The following is an 18,565-nucleotide window of genomic DNA, read 5'->3' on the forward strand; positions in this document are numbered from 1 at the left end:
GATTTCAGTGGGAAAAAAAATCAGTTGCATTATCTTTATTTCCAAGGAGGTCATGTGGCCAATTTTACTAAATCAATAGCTCCCTAAAGAACCATAGTGTGTTCCATCTCCCGTTTCCTTAAATTTGGAAAATGACAACCAGGCTACAAATACCAAAGAATGTCTTTAGTTTTCAAAATCCTTTCAATTTGCCAGATTTTTATTAGATATTGCTCATAAGAGGCCAGGGCAGACATAGGAAATTATTAATCACATATAGAATCCATTTTGGGGGGGTGACGATACAAGAAACTCAACTGCAAACCAGTTTGAACACTAAGCACCAGAGATGCAGAAAACACACACTTTATCTTTACTCCCCCACTAAATGGAAGCTTTTCAATTTAATTTGTTACATTTACTTTCCATTTCTCCTTCATCTTCTCATGCAGCCCAAAGGTATCAAGCCCAAATTATTTTTCTCTGGGATGCCTTCAATTATCCAATGTATCACTGAACTAGAAGTCTGAATGACTAAGAATTTGCATGTTTACTAAGAGAACCTACATTTTTGAGCTCTATTTAGTTTGTAAAAGTCTTGGCTAAAATGAGATGGAGGAACTTAAAGCCCTTTCAAGGTTGATGATACAGAAGTAACATAATTTCATAATCCTCCTTACTCGTTCAGTTCTCCTCCTGATTCATAAAGAAGGATTACACCAGTATAGTTTGTCCTCATTAAAAAACACAAACAAAAACTGTTCTATTCAAAGGCTAATCCTCATAGCAGTCTGGCTAGATGCTGTAATTCATGACTTTCTACTTCTATATAAAGGCATCGGAATCATTTGAGTCGGCCAGCCATCTCCTTGGTGGCAGCCTGCCAGTCTTCCCAGGTGCAGTGCTGGATAAAAAATTATCTCATTCTATTGAGTTCTACAGTGTGCTAGACATTGTGCAATGGAAAGGAGCACAAAACAGGTGCAATTTCTGCCTTTTAAGAGTTCAGAGTTGAAGACTAACAAAACATTTGTGCTGTTGTTGTTTCAGTGAATTATTTTTATGTAGATTTTTCTGAGTGGTTCGGAAGTGGCCATTTGATCACTTCTATGCTCTGGATTACCAGGGATAGTTTGTTTTCTCCTTTCCAGTTAATCAGTTTAGGTTACCTGAAAAGAGAGGTCTGAGGTAAGGTTCTAATAGTGGAATCGAGGTGTATACTTGGCCAGGTGTTAAATGGCAGGAAGCTTACCTGACAGACCATGAGAATGTAAATGAAGGGAGAGAGCAAGTTTAAGCAAGTGTGGGAAGATGGAGCTGAGTGGGTATGGCAGTGTTTTGAGGCTGAACTTTAAGTCCAGGAGGAATCGTAAGAGGAAGCGTTTCATTTAAAAGATTAAAGGTGAGGGGAAGACATCAGGGACCATAAACCGTCTTTGGTATCGTGGAAATGTACAGACATAGAGGCATATACATACACATGCAGGAAAGGAACTGGCTAGACAACTAGAGCAGCCTGTGCAACAGCAGAGAAAGAAAATGTCGGAAGAAGCTTAAAGTCTGAAATCATGTTTAGGATATTTATGAGAGTTGGCTATGATCAGAATTGCAATGCCTCATTGTAGGAAGTCAACTCTGAGTATTTTCCTAAGGATAATGCCAGCCTTGTTTGTCCCCTCCCGCTTCCAGACGAAATACTTCTCGACCAATTGTAGGGATGTTATGGTATGCCTGGTATGCCATCCTATGCTTCCTTCAGGACTGAATGGGACATCCTGGAACTCTTGGGAGTGTTGATAACGGAAAGTTCTAGTTGGGTCCTCACTAGCACTTGAGGGGAGCCTTCTTGTCCGAGAATGCATTCCCTGGGGGCTGAGTGACAACATGCTTCCATTCAGCAGGCAGTCAGTGCAAGAGTTGCAAAGGCCTTTGTGCTAATGAAGGCTCTTCTGAAGGACCACGCCATAGCAGAGATCCCCAGGGCATCATCAACTGAGGACTTTGTTGCAACTGCATCTCAGTTCAATGGCTCCCTCGGCCCAAGCCTGTCTCCTTGACGACCCAATTTCCCTAAAGGTTTGATCCCTCATAAACTTTCTATACTCAGAGCTCCATCACCAATTCTGCTTCCTAGAAGTGTTTTCTACTCTACTCTAGGCTCCTGTTTTCTAGACACAGAAATCGCATGTCAACCTTTATTGTTCAAAGACATTTCAAATCAAATACCACCAAATCCTTTTACTATTTTAAAATGAAAAATATATAATTTGATATGGACCTCACACGGAGCTATCAGCTTCAAGGTCAAGGGTTTGAAACCCCCAGCTGCTGTTCTGGAGAAAGATGAAGCTGTCTGCTCCGATAAAAGATTTTAAAAAGTCTCCAAAACCCAAAGAGGCAGTTATACTCTGTCCTATAGTGTTGCTCTGAATCAGAATCAACTCGATGGCAGTGGGTTTTGATTTTATTCAATTAGCGTTCATATCCTCCTACCCCCTAGCTTTAAAAAGCACTTTAGCGTGGATTTGAGAATATATGTATATATCTATATATGTTATATATAGATATATAACATATATGTTAAAAATCCTTAATGTTTTCATACATGGCACCACTATCACACTTTTCAGGGCAATATACCTGATGTAATGAAAAGAAAAAGCTACAGCAGATTAAAAACAGGAATGCACATCTAATAGATACTAACTACATTGCACTAATCAGTAGCTGCCCTTTTTGCAAACTGGCTATGACCGTCCGGAACAAGAAGGGTTTCCTGTTGATGCCGCAGTAAGGTTTCTGACCATGGCTTTCCCCTCCTTCTGTGGCAGAGTTGGACAGTTCCTCTCGTGCATTTGGGACGACTGTCTCAAAGGGACCTGCAATTTTTCTTGGCAACTCCTTGTTCTCTCTCCTGCTAAGAACTGTAGCTTAACTGCTGAATTTTTAGAACCTTCTGCTACCATACCCACCACTTCCACCACCAGATCCAAAACCACCACCATAAAGACTGTCCCAACTTCTTCTATCAAAAGTATCCCCCCCTTCCATATGTCCATAATTTTTAAAATGAATTTTATTTATGTATAATTTTAAAAATTAATCATTTTATTGGGGGCTCTTACAAATCTTATAACAATCCTCATTCAATAGTATTAAGCACACTTTTACATATGTTGCCATCAATACTTCCAAAACAGTTTCTTTATAACTGAGCACTTGGTATCAGCTCCTGTTTTTTTTTTTGGTATCAGCTCCTCTTTTTGCCCCCCTCTCTCCCCCAATCTCCCACCTCGTGAATCCTTGATCAATTATATATTGTTATTGTTATTTTGTGTCTTACATGTCTGTTGTCTCCCTTCACCCACATTTCTGTTATTTGTCCCCCTTCAGGGGGGCACTATATATCCAACCATGTGATGGCTTTTCCCTTTTCTTCCCCCTCCCCATCCCCCTACCCTCATAATATCCCTACTCCCACTCTTCTCCTGAGGGCTGATGTCCTGAATTCCATGTGTTGAGAGCTCTTATCTGTACCAATAAGACTGTGTGTACTTTGGTCTAGCCGGATATGTAAGGTAGAACTGAGTCATGGTAGTGGGGGGGTGGTGGTTAGAGAAGCATTCAGGAACTAGAGGAACTATACTGCACCCTGGTTGAATCATCCCTTCCTTGTAACCCCTCTGTGGGGAGTTGTCCAATCATCTACAGATGGGCTTTGGGTCTCCACTCCAACCCCCCCTCTTTCACATCAATATAATTGTTTGTTTTGGATCTTTTGATACCCAATACCTGCTCCTGTTGACACCTCATGATCACACAGGCTAGTGTGCTTCTTCAATAGGGGCTTATTTGCTTCCCTGCTAGATGGCTGCTTGTTTAACTCCAAGCCTTTAAGACCCCAGTCACGACATCTTTTGATAGCCAGGCACCATCCACTTTCTTCACATTTGCTCATGCACCCATTTTGTCTTCAGCGATTGTGTCAGGGAGGTGAGTATCAAAGAGTGCCAGGCTATTAGAACAAAGTGTTCTTGTGTTAAGGGAGGTCTTGAGTAGAGGCCGTAAGTCATAGGTCCATAATTTGATGGTTATTGTCCACTGTTCCTCCTTCATTGTAACCATCATATCCTCCCACTGCCACCATATCACCACATTGGCTTCCATATCCTGGTCCACCACCAGAGTCCCCTCTCCTTCTACAACGAGGACCACTGTCATAGCTGCCACCACCACCTCCAATCTGTTGTACCCTCCGTCACCTCCTCCCTAACTACCTCTGCTTCCACCACCTTCACCCCCAAGTTGCCTCTTCAACCGAAGTTCCCAACACGGCCAAAGATCCCTCCACCACCTCCAAAATTTCCTCCACGACCCCTAAAGCTGCCAGATCCACCTCCACAACCCTGTGATCCAGAAGACCGAACCTCTTGTTTCGAAAGGGCCTTTTTCAGTTCAAAATTATGCCCATTCAGAGTGTTTCTGAACAGCAATTTTATCAACTATATCGTGGTCACCAAAAGTTACAAAAGCAAATCCCCTCTTTTTCCCCCTTGGCTTGTGCCCCATGGCTTCTATGGCTTCAATCTCGCCATACTTTCCAAAGTAGACTCTCAAATTCTATTCTTCCGTGTCTTCTTTTATGGCACCACCGCAAGTTTTCCACCGCAAGTTAAACAGGCACCAAGCTTTACCAAATCCTCTCTCGAAACATGACTCTTCTTCCACTGCACACCCATCAACCCCATGTGGCTGGGCCACCTCTTCAACACAAGAGGAAGTCACAAAGAGCCAAAGCCCCTGGGGCATTTTGCTTAGGGGTGTCTCATCACCACACACTCTGTGAGTGTGTTCCATGTCTCAAAGTTCGGGCCACGGATGGACAGATTTTGCAACTGCTCAGGTTCCTTTGGATCGGACTCTCCTCTTCCAATTCGAGTTCAATATCAAGAATTTTTTTCCCTCCCTTCTCTGGGGCTCCAATTTGTATCTCATGGAATACATTCTGATTTCCTTAACTAGGTTTTTTTTTTTGTAATGTCTTTTCAATTTTATCTTCTGGGTTGGTCTGAACCATTTTCTCCTCTATTTATGTTAACCTCTCTGGACAACTGCCATCTTCCTTTATTCCCTTAATGGTTTAGGAAGGTGACAACATATGATGAGTAAGTAACTAAAATGACTAAGATAAATGTAGTTGTTTTTTTTTTTCTTTCTGCTTACCCCTGCTCCTGGTTCTGTGATACATATGAAGGGGCAAATAGATTCCCCTGCCCTCCTTTCCTGGCACGCAATGACTATTTCCACTTACTATGTGGCAGGGACTGCACCAGACCCAAGGGATTCAACAGATTACAACCTCACTCACTGCCATGGTGCTGACTGTGACTCATAGTGATCCTGCATACAAGACAGACACGATTCCTCTATTTCTAAAGGAGTCTTATATAGAAACATTGTTCATGAAAATAGATATTAAACTGATAATATATGTCATTAATTACAAGTGTCTTGAAGGAAAAGAAATGGTATTTTAATATAAAGAATTAAAGAATCTGTTTTAAACTACTATTTAAGTCCATCACATCTACTTTAACAAAGCCTTCTACATTACTTTGGGACAAAATTAATACATCAAAGGTCCATCAATTAGCTACCAAGATGTGCTGTCTTTTTGCCTCATAAAGGCCTCCAAACCCCTTTAGTTTGAAATCAGACAAGATAAAGAGCTTTGATACTGTCACTTAGCCCACACATACATTATATATATGTTACTGTACATATATCAGTATAAATATGTGTGTGTGCATGTATATGTGTGTGTATATATGTATATACACATACACCTATTGTTGTTAGGTGCTGTCCAATCAGGTCTGACTCATATCGGCCCTATGTCCATACAACAGAACAAAACACCCCCGGACCACACATCATCCTCAAAATCGTTCCTATATCTGAGCCCATTGTTGCAGTCACTGTGTCGATCCATCTTGTTGAGGGCTTTGCTGTCATTCACTGCCCTTCTACTTTACCAAGCAGGAGATGAATCCTGCCAGCCTTGTTAATATGGATGCTGAGAACAGTAAGAGCCGAAGCACAGAGGGAGGAAAGAATAGGGAGCATTCGGGAAGTGGGGTCCAGTCCAATTTACTCAAGAACAGGAAACCTGAAGGCAAAGGGTGAAAAATAGGCTGGGGCCGTAAAATCACTGAATTTTCTAGCTAAAAGGAACTTTCATTTTAGCCTAGCATCCAGTCTATCTTTTCAGTGTGCTAATCAAGAAATCAGAGATTATAGAGTCTGAAAGATATTCGATGACAGTAGTCAGAGGTCATGCCGACACCAGATTCTCAGCTTTGCACGGTCTGTGCTCCTGTTGGGACCCGGCCGTGTACTCTCTGCTGCCCGTGGAGGCCTGCGTTGCAGCGGGCCAGGGGCTTGGAACTTTCAGCCCCAGAGTATTGCTGAGGATTTTTCTTTTTCAGCAGGAAAGTGGTATGATGCTCATCCAGTTCAGGGAGAATCACGGGGCGGGGAGCACGTGGGAGGTGAGAGGGAGGTGATGAAAGCAATTAGGAGGCTGACTTTGTGTGTGTTCCGGACGATGCTGCGTCAGGAGACACAGATGATAGGTTTGATTAGCCCCATTTTACAGAGAAGAAGACTGTGGCCAGAGCTAAGCCGAGCGGATTCCAACACTGGTGCCATTTGAGACAGGAACCTCGGACACAGTGGGAATTGGGGAGGGCCTGCAGTGTCCAATGCTATTGTAGTGGTCTTGGAAGTTTGATGCCTGAAAAACGACCATCGGGGTTTGGCTATGAGAAGTCACTGATGGTTTTTAAGAAAGAGTGATTTCAGTTGGATGGTGGGGGTGGTTAGCTGATGTCAAAGGGTAATCGAGTGCGTGGGTGGTAATGAAAGGATGGCAGTGACGGTAGCCTGCATTTTGACAGCGAGACCAAGGAGGACGAAGGGAAACTAGTGGAAGAGATAACTGAAGAGGGAAGACCTTTTAAAAAATGTATTTAACAAGAGGAATCTCTCATTCCACACATAGAAAATATTTATATAAATATCCATTTTTGGACCTGAAACTGGTAAGAGAATTGAGTACTATTTTAATCTCTTGTTTTTATCCTCCGTATCCCCCTTGCAGAGCACACAGTAAGAACTTGCTGGATGAAGAAACGGTGGCCCCAGGAGGTAAGAAACAAAAGGACCAATCTAAGATGGGGAGGGGTGCCTCGGGAGAGAAGCGGGACCTGTCTTTTTTGAGTCGTGAAGGAAGCCAGGGGCTCAGAAGTCTTCAGGACCCGGGAGGGCAGTTTAGGTAAAGCTGAACTGCTGATTTCAGCTACAGGGCTTGCAGCAAGGAAAGATGTAAGAGCTGAAGTTGTGGCCACAAACAGGGATGTCTAGGCTAGGGAGATGGCATAAAGAGCCGTTCCTGGGAAAGGGCTCACGTGGTCTTCTCAGGAGAGGGGCTGATGGGCTGAAGGGCCTCAGGAAGGAGGACAGTCCACCTCCAAGATACAGCAGAGTTGACAATGTCATCCACGCAGCTAGTCACTTATTAGACGGCCAGAAAGAAGCGACGGCCGATTAAAATTGGAAATGGAAGACAGGAAGGAGAGACGCAGGGAAGACAATTGAAGCTGAATGACTCCTGAGAAAAGGAACTGGTTGTGGAGGAAGCTCACCCCCCCCTTCCTCCCCTCCCCCGCTTCTCCTTCATCTTATCTCATTCTACCTCTAGCTAATGGCTATGCATTGCCTGTGCAGAGAGCATGGCTGGTGGCATTAATTCACTACTAAAGTGTTCCTTCATGTTTATAAAGTTCAATAAGCAGGGTGACGTTAATACTTTATAAAGTAGATATTAGGGCAGTGGTTCTCAACCTTCCTAATGCTGTGACACTTTAATACAGTTCATGTGGTGGTGACCCCCCCAACTATAAAAGTATTTTTGTTGCTACTTCACACTGTAATTTTGCTACTGTGATGAATCGGGTGGCCCCTGTGAAAGGGATGGGTGCTTTGACCTTTGTACTTGTCCAGTCACTGGAGAAGGACATCATGCTTGGAACAGTAGAGAGACAGCCAACAGGAGGGCCACCCACAATAAAATGGATCGGCACAACGGCGGCAGCACTAAGCTCGCGTGTACCAAAAATTGTGGCAGTGAGGCAAGACCCAGCAGGATTTTAGTCTGTTATTTGTCAGGTTGTAATGAGATGGAGCCAATCTGATGGAAAGAACAACAGGGAAGCAGACCAAGAGGGTACGATACTCCACAGCTATTGTGGGGTTGGTTCCAGACCACCTCAATCAAGAGGCTATCGCAATGAAGTGCATCACATGAATGATTTGACTTCTCAATGAATACAAAAGTTATGTTTACTGGCGTCTATGAAGTGTGCAGTAGCATTATGAAAAAGTTTGCAGTGTTGTGGGAATTATCAAAATATAACAAGGAGGCCCAAAGTGAACAAGCACACGCTGCAGGAACAATGATGCCAACAGACTTGCTCAACACGCGAGTGCCACCAAACATCAAGTTGTGAAAACGAACAGCAGAGCAGTATCGGCAATGCTCAGCGAAGCAACGTGCACTCAAAGGGGGTCTGCCTGTAAATGGTCTTCCTTCATTCATATAAGTAACCAATGGGATAGCACGATCACAGGCCTAGTCTGCAGGGGCTTGGTCTACCGTAAAGGGAATTCTGAATGAGGACCTGAGACTTTAGTTGGCTCACAGCTGTGGTCATGAGAACTGGGCTTTAGCAAATCTAGTCAGTTTCTCCACACCAAATACTCAGCCTTGTCCCATGTGTCCTTGTGGCCACTTGGAAACGTTCAGATTTTTTCTCTTCGGCGTTCTCTCATTTCCAGTCCCTGTTGCCTCATGTTCAGCAGATCTGAAAAGTGTCTTCCATATGCTCTCGCAGGCCTGTGTGTCTGCCAGGGCGATGCTAGACTTCTGAGGGGCACCCTACACCCACATGCTGCACTCCTACCCATCCCTTAAGAGCCGGGGCAAACATAAGCCTGTCTGTGAAGAATTTTCAACCCCAGGGGAAGTGAGTGATTTCCTTCTCTGGGTTCCTACAGGACTTTCTACTTAGCTCTAATAATAAGAACAGCTACTCTTACCTGTATGCACTAACTGCCAGGCTATCTTCTAAGTGCTTTGCAAACAAGTGCCCACATAAACAACCCTGTTGGGCAGGTCCTGTTTTATGGATGGAGAAACTGAAGCCACAGAGGGGTTAAATACTTTTTTCCAAGCTAATAAGTGGCCCTGCCAGGATTTCAACATGGACTGCTTGATTTCAACACAGACAGGAGCTCTTCAACATCATGCTGCTTTTGTTTACTTGTCTGAGCTCCTCAACTAATTGTGAAAGCTGGAGAGTCAAGGGTGTTCCTCAGCCTACTGCCTTGGACTGACCCTGGAACCTGCCGAGGTTCGGTGCTAAGGAAGCGCTGGGCAAGTAATTGAATAAATAGGCTCTCTTCTGTTGGATGAACTCGTCCTTGGAAAGAAACATCGGCGGGCTTATGGTGTATGAGAGGGTGGAGGGAAAATCTTGCCTGCGACTTCTGGTGGGGAAGTAGAGCTGAGGGATTAGCTTGTCCATCTAGTCTAAGAAAACCATCTGCAATGATCACTTCTTCTCTTCATATACTTAATACAAGGATGGAGCACTGGTTACACACTGGGCTGCTAACCTCAAGGTTAGCAGTTCAAAACCACCAGCTGCTTTGCAGGAGAAAGATGGGGTTCTACTCCCTTTCGACTCAGAAACTCACAAGGGCAGTTCTGTCTGTCCTGTTCTTTGGGATCGCTGTGAGTCAGCACCAACTAAGTGGCAGTGAGGGAGTTCGGGGGTTAGTTTTCAGTTGTTTCACCTTCATATTAGTTTTAGGTGTGCAGAGAAGTGAGCCTGAGGTTACGGTTCAGAAAAGCGGAAAACACACAAAGCATACCCAATGAATCTATAAGCTAGGAGTAGGAGAGCGCGAGGTATATTTATGAGATCAGAACACAACCTGGGAGCCTCTCCTCGACCCAGATCTCCATTTAGACAGATCTCTGAGAAGGGTCCTGCCCTCTCCCGGTGCGGGCCACTTCATGGTCCTTGGCATCACGCAGTGTGTTACCGCTGCAGGGCGCAGGGAGCAGAAGAGAATCCAGCCAGTGTTCAGACAAGTAGAAAATCTGCCTAGAACACTATCTGTCTCCCTTTTCTGCCCAACTCTGACGGGCCCTTCAAGCTTCACCCAGACCTGCAGATTGTCCCCTTCGTCATCAGAACCCTTTCCCAACTGTAACATGTAAAATGTAGGCACTGCTCGATCTCAGCTTCCTCTGTGAAGGAGCACGTGTGCACGGCTCTGCCCTCAGGAATCAACAGAAGTCAATAAAAAGAATGTGAAAGAATAAATGAGGGAATATGCAGGAACCTGAAGTTAGCTATATTAAAGACTCACTCCTCAGTCATAGATTGAATTCTTATTCTTAATAGTTGCCATCGTTTCTGGATGATATGAAACCTAGCAAGAAAGTAAATATAAACGTATTTGCATGTTAAATACTGGTGGTGGTGTGGGCTGCTAGCAAGGGGTTCTTCAGTTCGAACCTACTAGCCACTGCTCAGGAGATTGATGAGGCTTTCTGCTTTCCTAAAGGTTTATAGTCTCGGAAAGCCCATGGAGCAGTTAGTGCTACTCTATCTGACAGGGTAAGTATGAGGCGATCGGGCCTCTGTGGAAGTGTATTTTGTTATGATGAAAGCCAGCCACCGCGTCATCGAGTGGATTCCGACTCACAGTGACTCCGTAGGACAGAGTACAATGGCCCCTCTGGGTTTTTGAGACTTTCAAGCTTTATGGAAATAGTCCAGTTTCATCTTTCTCCCTTGGAGCTGCTGGCAGGTTTCAAACTGTTGATTTTACAGGTAGCAGCCCAATTCCTGATCCCCTGCACCCCCAGGGCTCCTTTGGGATTACTCAGCTCTAGGACTGCCCTCCTGCAGGCTGACTCAGAGCGGCCCTCTGTGGGCTTCCGAGACTGTACTGTTTATGGGAGTTGAGAGCCAGGTCTTTCTCCCTTGGAGCAGTTGGTGGTTTCAAACTGCAAATCATTCCGATTTGCAGCCCGACTCATAACCACTACTTGAAAAACAGGATGCAAACCCTTTTCTTCTGGTTTGGCCAGATGCTGAGAATTTACATTCCCACCCTAGCTGATTCTTATGTATGGGAGTTTTGTTAAACTGCACATTCTGATTCAGTATACATGAGGGAGAAATTCTCAACCAGGGCCAACTGAGAATAAACTGGTTCAAAGGCCCGTTTCAAAACAATGCTTGTTGTTAGTTGCCATTGAGCCGGCTCTGACCCACAGTAACCCTGTGCACAACAGAACAAAACACGCCGGTCCTGTGCGGTCCTCACAGTGCTTCTCTAGCTGAGCTCATTGTCGCAGCCACGGTGTCAGTCTCTCTCCTGGAGGACCTGCTTCTCCTTCGAGGCCCCTCTGCCCTACCTGACAAGATGTCCCTCTCCAGGGTCTGGTCTCTCCTGACAACCTGTCCAAAGACTGGAAGACGAAGTCTTGCCATCCGTGCTTCTAAGGCACACTCTGGCCCGAGTTCTTCCAAGATAGATCAGTTTGTCCTTTTAGCAGTCCATAGTATTTTCTTTCTTTTTAAAAAAATATTCCATGTTTATTGATATTTTTAATGTGTTCTTATATTATTGATGTTACCATAGGTTTGTAATATGTAGGAAATGTACTGCAAACTCTTCTTACTAACTTTTTGACATTTGATAAAAAAACGTTTTAACTACTTAAATATAATGCCAAGACATTGATCAATATGATTTTTTTATTATTAAAATATCATTGTATTGGGGGCTCTTACAGCTCTTGTAACAATCCATACATCAACATTCTTCTTCAGCACCACAATTCAAATGCATCGGTTCCTCTTTGGTCTTCTTTTTCAATAGCCAACTTTCGCATGCATATGATACAATGGAGCCCCTTAGTCCTCAAAGTGACACCCCGCTTTTCAATAGGTCTTGTTCACTTCCCTAATGCAACACTTTCTTCACTACTGCTTCCATGAGAAGTGACTGTGGGACCAGCAAGACAAACTCCTTGACAATTTCAACCTGATCATGATGTTACCTATTGGTCCAGTTGCAAGGATTTTGATCTTTTTTATATTGAATTGTTATTCATATTGAAGGCTGCAATCTTTGAGCATCATCAGCAAGTTGCTTCAAGCCCTCCTTTCAGGAAGCAAGGTTGTCATCTTCGCATCACACAAAGGTTGTTGGTATGCCTTCCTTCAATCCTGATGCTACAGTCTTCTTTATATAAGCCAGTTTCTCTGATGGTTTACTCAGCATATGGACCGAATAAGTACGGTAAGAGGATACAACACTGTCATGCCCCTCTCCTGACTTTAAATCATGTACTATTCCTTTATTCTGTTTGCACAACTGCCTCTAGACCAAGGTACAGATTCCAAATGAGCACAATGAAGTGTTCTGAGTGCGTATTCTTCTCAAGGATATCCATAGTTTGTGGTGATCCACACAGTCTATGCTTTTGAACAGTTCATACAACACGTTACCATGTTTTGAGTATTCTCTGCTTTACACTCAAATCCACCTGACATCAGCAATGGCAAATCTTGTTCCACGTCCTCTTCTGGATCCAGCCTGAACCTCTGGAAGATCCTTATTAATGGACTGCTGCAATCTTTGTTGTATGATCTTAAGCAAAAGTTTACTTGCATGAGATAGCAGTGATATTTCAAGACGATGAAAGAGTTAGAATGTTTGTTGATTGCTGCTTTCCCCGAAGTGAAGAAAACCATGATATAAAGTAACTCAAATGATTTAAACAACAAGGTGGCATAATGCACACCACAAACTCCTGCTGCCCCAAAGTTGATTCCAGCTCAAAGGAGAGGATGGAAATGCCCCTTGGGAAAAGAAAGAAAGAAATGCCCCTTGGGGTTTAAAACAACAACAACAAAACACCACCTTCACTGGCATTGAGCCAATGCAGACTCATAGCGACCCTATAGAACAGGGAAGAACAGCCCCTTTGAGTTTCCAAACCATAACTCTTTTTAAAAAAAATAATTTTATTGGGGGCTCGTATGGGAGTAGAAAGCCCCAACTTTCTCCAGAGGAGCACCTGGTGACTTCAAACGGTTAACCGGACAGTCGGCTGCCCGACGCATCACCATGACTCCATCAGAACTCCAGAGTGTATTACAGAGGTCTTAAAAGACTTATTCCTAATTTCCTCTCTAATTGTTCTGCAGTAATAGTTTCTATGTAACATTGAAACTTCGGAGCACCCAAGTTTCTTCTAGAGACCCTTTGAAAAGATGCACTTACTGTTTTGATAAGTCACATTGAGTCTGGCATGAAATGCACACTTTGGTATCTAAGAACCCTAGCAAAAAGGAAGTAGTAGCCAAGAAAGCAATTAAGTGCACAGTAAGGTTACAGATACTGAATCTAGTACAATCATTTGGAAAAGGAAGTAACGCAAAGGTTAAATCAACAAGAAGGGAAACAAAGTAACACTAAATAGAGGATTTTTTTTTAAGAAATAAAACCTCACATTCCAAATGTTTCCTTCTCCTCTAACAAGTAATTGTGTTTGGTTTATAGAAAAAGCAAGAGAGGCAGAAGCCACCTTACTGAAGTTCAGAACTGGTATAAAAAAGCTGAAATCCAGGCTGCGAAATCTAAGCTAATCAGATTCCTGATGAACTTTTTCAGTTTAATCTCAGATCTGACTCCAATAGAGCCAAGATGGTAACGTTCCAAGCTGTCTGAGTCTGTGTGCCTGAGCTGTGTGCCGTAGAGAGCAGTGACCGGCTGAATTAAAATAAATGCATCCAAGGGCCTCATTGCTTACACAAGCTTCAGAAAATCCAACAAAGTTGTCCATAAGTGTGCCCTGTCAGATGAAGGTAAACGTGTCCCCACAAAAGAACAGAGCTTGGCAGTACAGACATCAGTTATGCCAGGGGGCTTCTAAATGTGTGTGGAAAATTCCATGATCTTTTCGTTCTATCTTTCCATGAATGTTTGGATGCCCCTCACTTACAAATCTCCTCCTAGTAATGTGAGTCCGTTACACCTGTAAGCGCTGCACTTTGAGTTTCCTGGCAACGCGGTGCAGTGCCATCCACCAGCAAGGCTCTGCTTCCCATGAAACACTCCGGCTGGAGTGCCTCTTCTGGGTCAGTATCCTATTTTGAACTCACAATGCCCTCAGCTAAGCCGAAAAGATGTGTTTAGCTCCTACTATTACAATTTCTGATGTCCTTTACTTTCACCCTTGAAATGACATGAAAGCTGTGACTTGTTAATTACCTTTATTCAGCTCATAGAAAAATTAGTTTATCTTCCTGATCAAAGCAAATTAGGCAGATCATGATTGATTAGAATGCAACAGTAAAATCTCCATATGTTCTCGTCCATCCGCTTTCTCTCAGCAATAGGGCCTGTGTCAAATATGTAGGTATTTCCCACGGCCAGGCCAGACTCTGTTTCCAACAGGGACTTCAGGCTGGACAATGGTTCTTACACAGACACTGAAGTCCTTTAGTTCAGTCTTTGTGCTTGAAAAGAACTAGTGGTCCCTTAGCTAGCATTTGATGAGACATCTAGATTTACATATTTCCTTAATTGCATTTTCGAATGTGACTGAGATTTACCTGACCAGAGTTAAATGCCTCCTTTATCCCCGTACCCAAGGCAAATTCAATTCTGTGTTTAAAAAAAAAAAAAGTGATGGTGGTGGTGTATGGAATCTTATTCATGTCAGAACTGAACAAATTTTAGGGTCTTCATGAAGTTAGAAGGCAGGAAAAGTATATCTTTACCATTCAAAGTGGAATGAAGCTTGGATTCTTTCAAACAGGGCTATTTTGATTTTAATAATGAATGCGATCCCTTGCTGCAGAATTCCCACAATCTGTTTGTTATAAGGCTCCAAAACGATTTTATGGCCCTTAATAATTTCGCCCTAAAACTCCCACGTGCCTATAAGCCTTGAAAGTTAAGTTTTACTTTCTCCACATATTTACTACACATTAACAGTAAATCTTGCATTTAGCTCCATTTAAACCTCACTTTGCAGCTGCCCATTTGAAAAATAAAATGGTTGCCTTCTTTCACTTCAGTGGGCACGATACAAAACACCCATTGAGCTTTGCCTTTATTGCAGCTGCCAATGCCCAGCCGACTTTTAACAAACCAACCAAGCGGAATCACAATGCAGCTGCAACATTTTATGGTATTTCTGTTGGTTCTCTTTTGAGACTGAAGGTGTTAATTAGGAATCAAAGAACACAACCCTGCCAGCTTTCTTTCACAAACCATACCCTGGTCATTGCAGTTTTCAGAAGAAAAATAAATCTAATAAAGGGATAAAAAATGTTGTTTGTCACACCAGTAAAGTGTACTTACGTCCCTTTGATCAAAAGCCTTTTATGTAGTCTTGTCAGATGGGCTGGAAATACTGTATTCGTTTTCCTCTCCTCTCCTTTCCTTCTACAGACACCTCTGAACTTAATCTAAGAAACTATCTGCAAGAAAACATAGTTATGTGTGGGACTGTTCATGTGTGATAATTGATCTCATAGTGAGATGATTTCGCTTCTTAGAGAAGTCGTCATCTTCCACATTCCATTAGGTTGCATCTGCAGCCGGATATCAAACCAGGTCTTCTCGTAGCATATTTCCGATACCTAACCACAGGTTCTCACGCTTGGATTTTACATAGGAATCTGTCAATACTCTATGTTGTGGAATGATGATTTATTTCATTTAACTAGTGCCTTAGAAGATGTTCCATATATTTGTGCATGGAATTAACTCTTTCCATGAGCTAATGCAAAGTGTGAAAACCATACATATGGTGAAAAACATACTCACTGTTAATGGATCGATTAAATGCCCTGTCATTTTTCTAGTGTTTTCATTTTTGCACCTTGACTATCACACATTCAAGCATAACAGCGTGAAGTCATTCCCTTTAATCTTCAGTCAAAGTTAAAAGCTTCAAGTAAGTTTATGAAGTTAGCACTGCTGGGAATTAGTCAAGCCTCCTGCTTTCTCAGTACGAGGTTTTGCTGCTAGATGCACAAATCATGCCAAAATCCATTAATCCTGCTCTAGTGAGGCAGAGAAAAGGTCGGCTTGTTGATTTAATGCTAATGAAATGAATGGACTCCCGAGGTTACCTACAGAGCCCTCTAAACTGTAAAACAAATAAAGCCATTTTAACTAATGCCCACTGAAGGACAGTAAACAAAGCTTTCAGGTTTGCTGTACAAAATGGGGGTGGGGTAGGTGGGAAGGAACCTGCCATTCTCTACAGCCCAGCTACACGTGCCCTGTAACATACCCCCAAATGTCACACTGCACAGCTCACCGAACAACCAGACCTGGAGAGCCCCCAAAGCATGTGCTCCCCTCCCTGCTGTCGCAGATGAGAAATTGAGGCAGGGAAATTACACATCTCGCCCGAGATTCTCTGGCTGGTTGATTAAGGGGCAGCTGGCTCTAGACCCCCAGTCTTTCTTCTCCCACAGTTACAGTCTAGGAAACCCACAGGAGATCATTATGAGTCAGCATCGACTCAATGGCAGGGAGAGCTCTACATTAGTGGTCCTTGAACTTGGCTGCATATGGAAATTGCCTAGCCTCCCTGCCAACAAGCCCATTCTAACTTACAGCGAAGGTACAAGCCTTCCCCTTTGGGTTTCTTAAAGGGAGAATCTTAAAGGGAGCAGAAAGCTCCTGTGGAGCTGCTACTGGTGCTGAAGTTGTGGTTAGCAGCTCAGAACGTAACCCGCTCTACTATCAGGCTTGAGAAGTTAAACAATTCTGATGCCTACCACCTTCCCCAGAGATTCTGATTACTTGGTTTTGTTGTGCGATCTGGGCTTCAGGATGTTTATTTAACATTAGCTCTACATTAGACAAGAAGCGGTGGTGGCATAGTGGTTATCCATTTGGCTACTAACTGCAAGGTCATCTGTTTGAAACCACCAGATGCTCTGTGGGAGAACTGCGAGGTTTTCTACTCTCATAAAGAGTTACAGTCTCAGAAACCTACAGGGGACAGTTCTACTTTGTCCTATTGGGTCCCTGTGAGTCAGAATTAACTCAATGGCAGTGAGTTCTAGATTAGAAATCAAGAGTTTGAGAAACTTGAGTTTGAGAATCATGGATCTAGGCTTCTAAGTTGCCATTGAGAGAGCCTTGGGCGGTGGCAGGCATGGCCAATTGAACACTACCTGATCCAGCACCATTTCCATGGTCAATGGCATATGGGACCTTAGGAATCCACAAAGCTTTTCTGAAGAAGATCACCAGGCCTTTCTACCTAGTCTGTTTTGAGCTGGAAGCACTGCAGACCCGTGCCTGTTCAGCAGCATAGCAGCACCTATGTTTCCATGGATAGATAGGTGGTAGCTTTGACTGGGGATCAAACCTGGGTTTCCCACGGGGAAGGTAAAAATCTTACCCTTAAGCCCCCACTACCCCTGGTCAAACACACAGCTCCCCTGAATTTGGTGTTTATTTTGTTCTGCTGCACCACAGTGTTCAATTATTTCCCAACTCTTAGGAGTCTGCCAGTTGCTTTAAATACATGTGTTTTGGAAGTTGTTTCCAAAATGAGTGTTCTTTTCTATGTCTGCCAGGTGCAGATGCAGACTTAGGAGCGAGCGCGCGCATATGTGTGTGTGTGTGTGTTGGGGGTGGGGGGTACTTTTAACTTCTTTTCTCATTCCCTATAATCTCCTCTGGCCTGTCTCTTCTCTGTTATCTCCTCTCCACCTGGAGAATTTCCCTCTTCTCCAAGGGACCCTTCTGACTCTTCCATTGACATTGTTCTACCTTGGCTGCCTTCTGCGCCCCCCCCCCCCTATGTTTCTGTTATTATTGAACAGCTTAATAAAACCAGGCTGAAGAGCCCACTTCCCTAGATAATATGTGTCACTTATTAACACACAGTAAGTATCTGCCAGAAAATTCTTCCCCTTTTGGTCAAAGAACCCCGTTTCTCACCGGACTCATTGAGTCAGAGCTGGAGGATTCTGGAGCCATCGTTTCACATGTAGTAGGACGTCAAACTAGTCGTGAACAGAGAAAAACACCTCCCTTGTGCCTTTTCAGGATGGCTCCCTTAACTTCATTGGCGATAGGCAGCTCGCCTCCCCTGGCGAGGGCTGTGGAGTACCTGTGGTGACGCGGCCCCCGTGAGCAAGATTAGCAGGATTCAAAGATGGCCTGGTCCAAGAGCACCGCTCCATCTCTCCCATCTACCGGGGATCACAGGCCCAAACTGCAGAGGCCTCCTGTTCAAATACAAACTACCGTGGTACTTTGGCTCCCTTTGTGACTTTGAATCCCCTCCCCCCAGTAAATGCAAGGGCGATGGGATCTATATTTCCTCAGGAAACAAGATTCGTCTCATTGCCAGAGCTGGTGGCAGAGTTGCTCCCTGCAATTACGCGGAAGT

The 18,565-nt window shown here is 43.7% G+C and overlaps 1 protein-coding gene across 1 annotated transcript in view; it reads right to left on the bottom strand.

The window, feature by feature from the left end:
• LGR5 (leucine rich repeat containing G protein-coupled receptor 5) overlaps positions 1-18,565 on the bottom strand; it is a 180,509-nt gene that overhangs the window by 137,061 nt on the left and 24,883 nt on the right. The gene's annotated exons all lie outside the window — the stretch shown is intronic.

The sequence above is a fragment of the Echinops telfairi genome, unplaced genomic scaffold (assembly GCF_000313985.2).
Source record: "Echinops telfairi isolate 266 unplaced genomic scaffold, ASM31398v2 ScPeMD7_2;HRSCAF=8, whole genome shotgun sequence".
In the NCBI taxonomy this organism is placed as follows: Eukaryota; Metazoa; Chordata; class Mammalia; order Afrosoricida; family Tenrecidae; genus Echinops; species Echinops telfairi.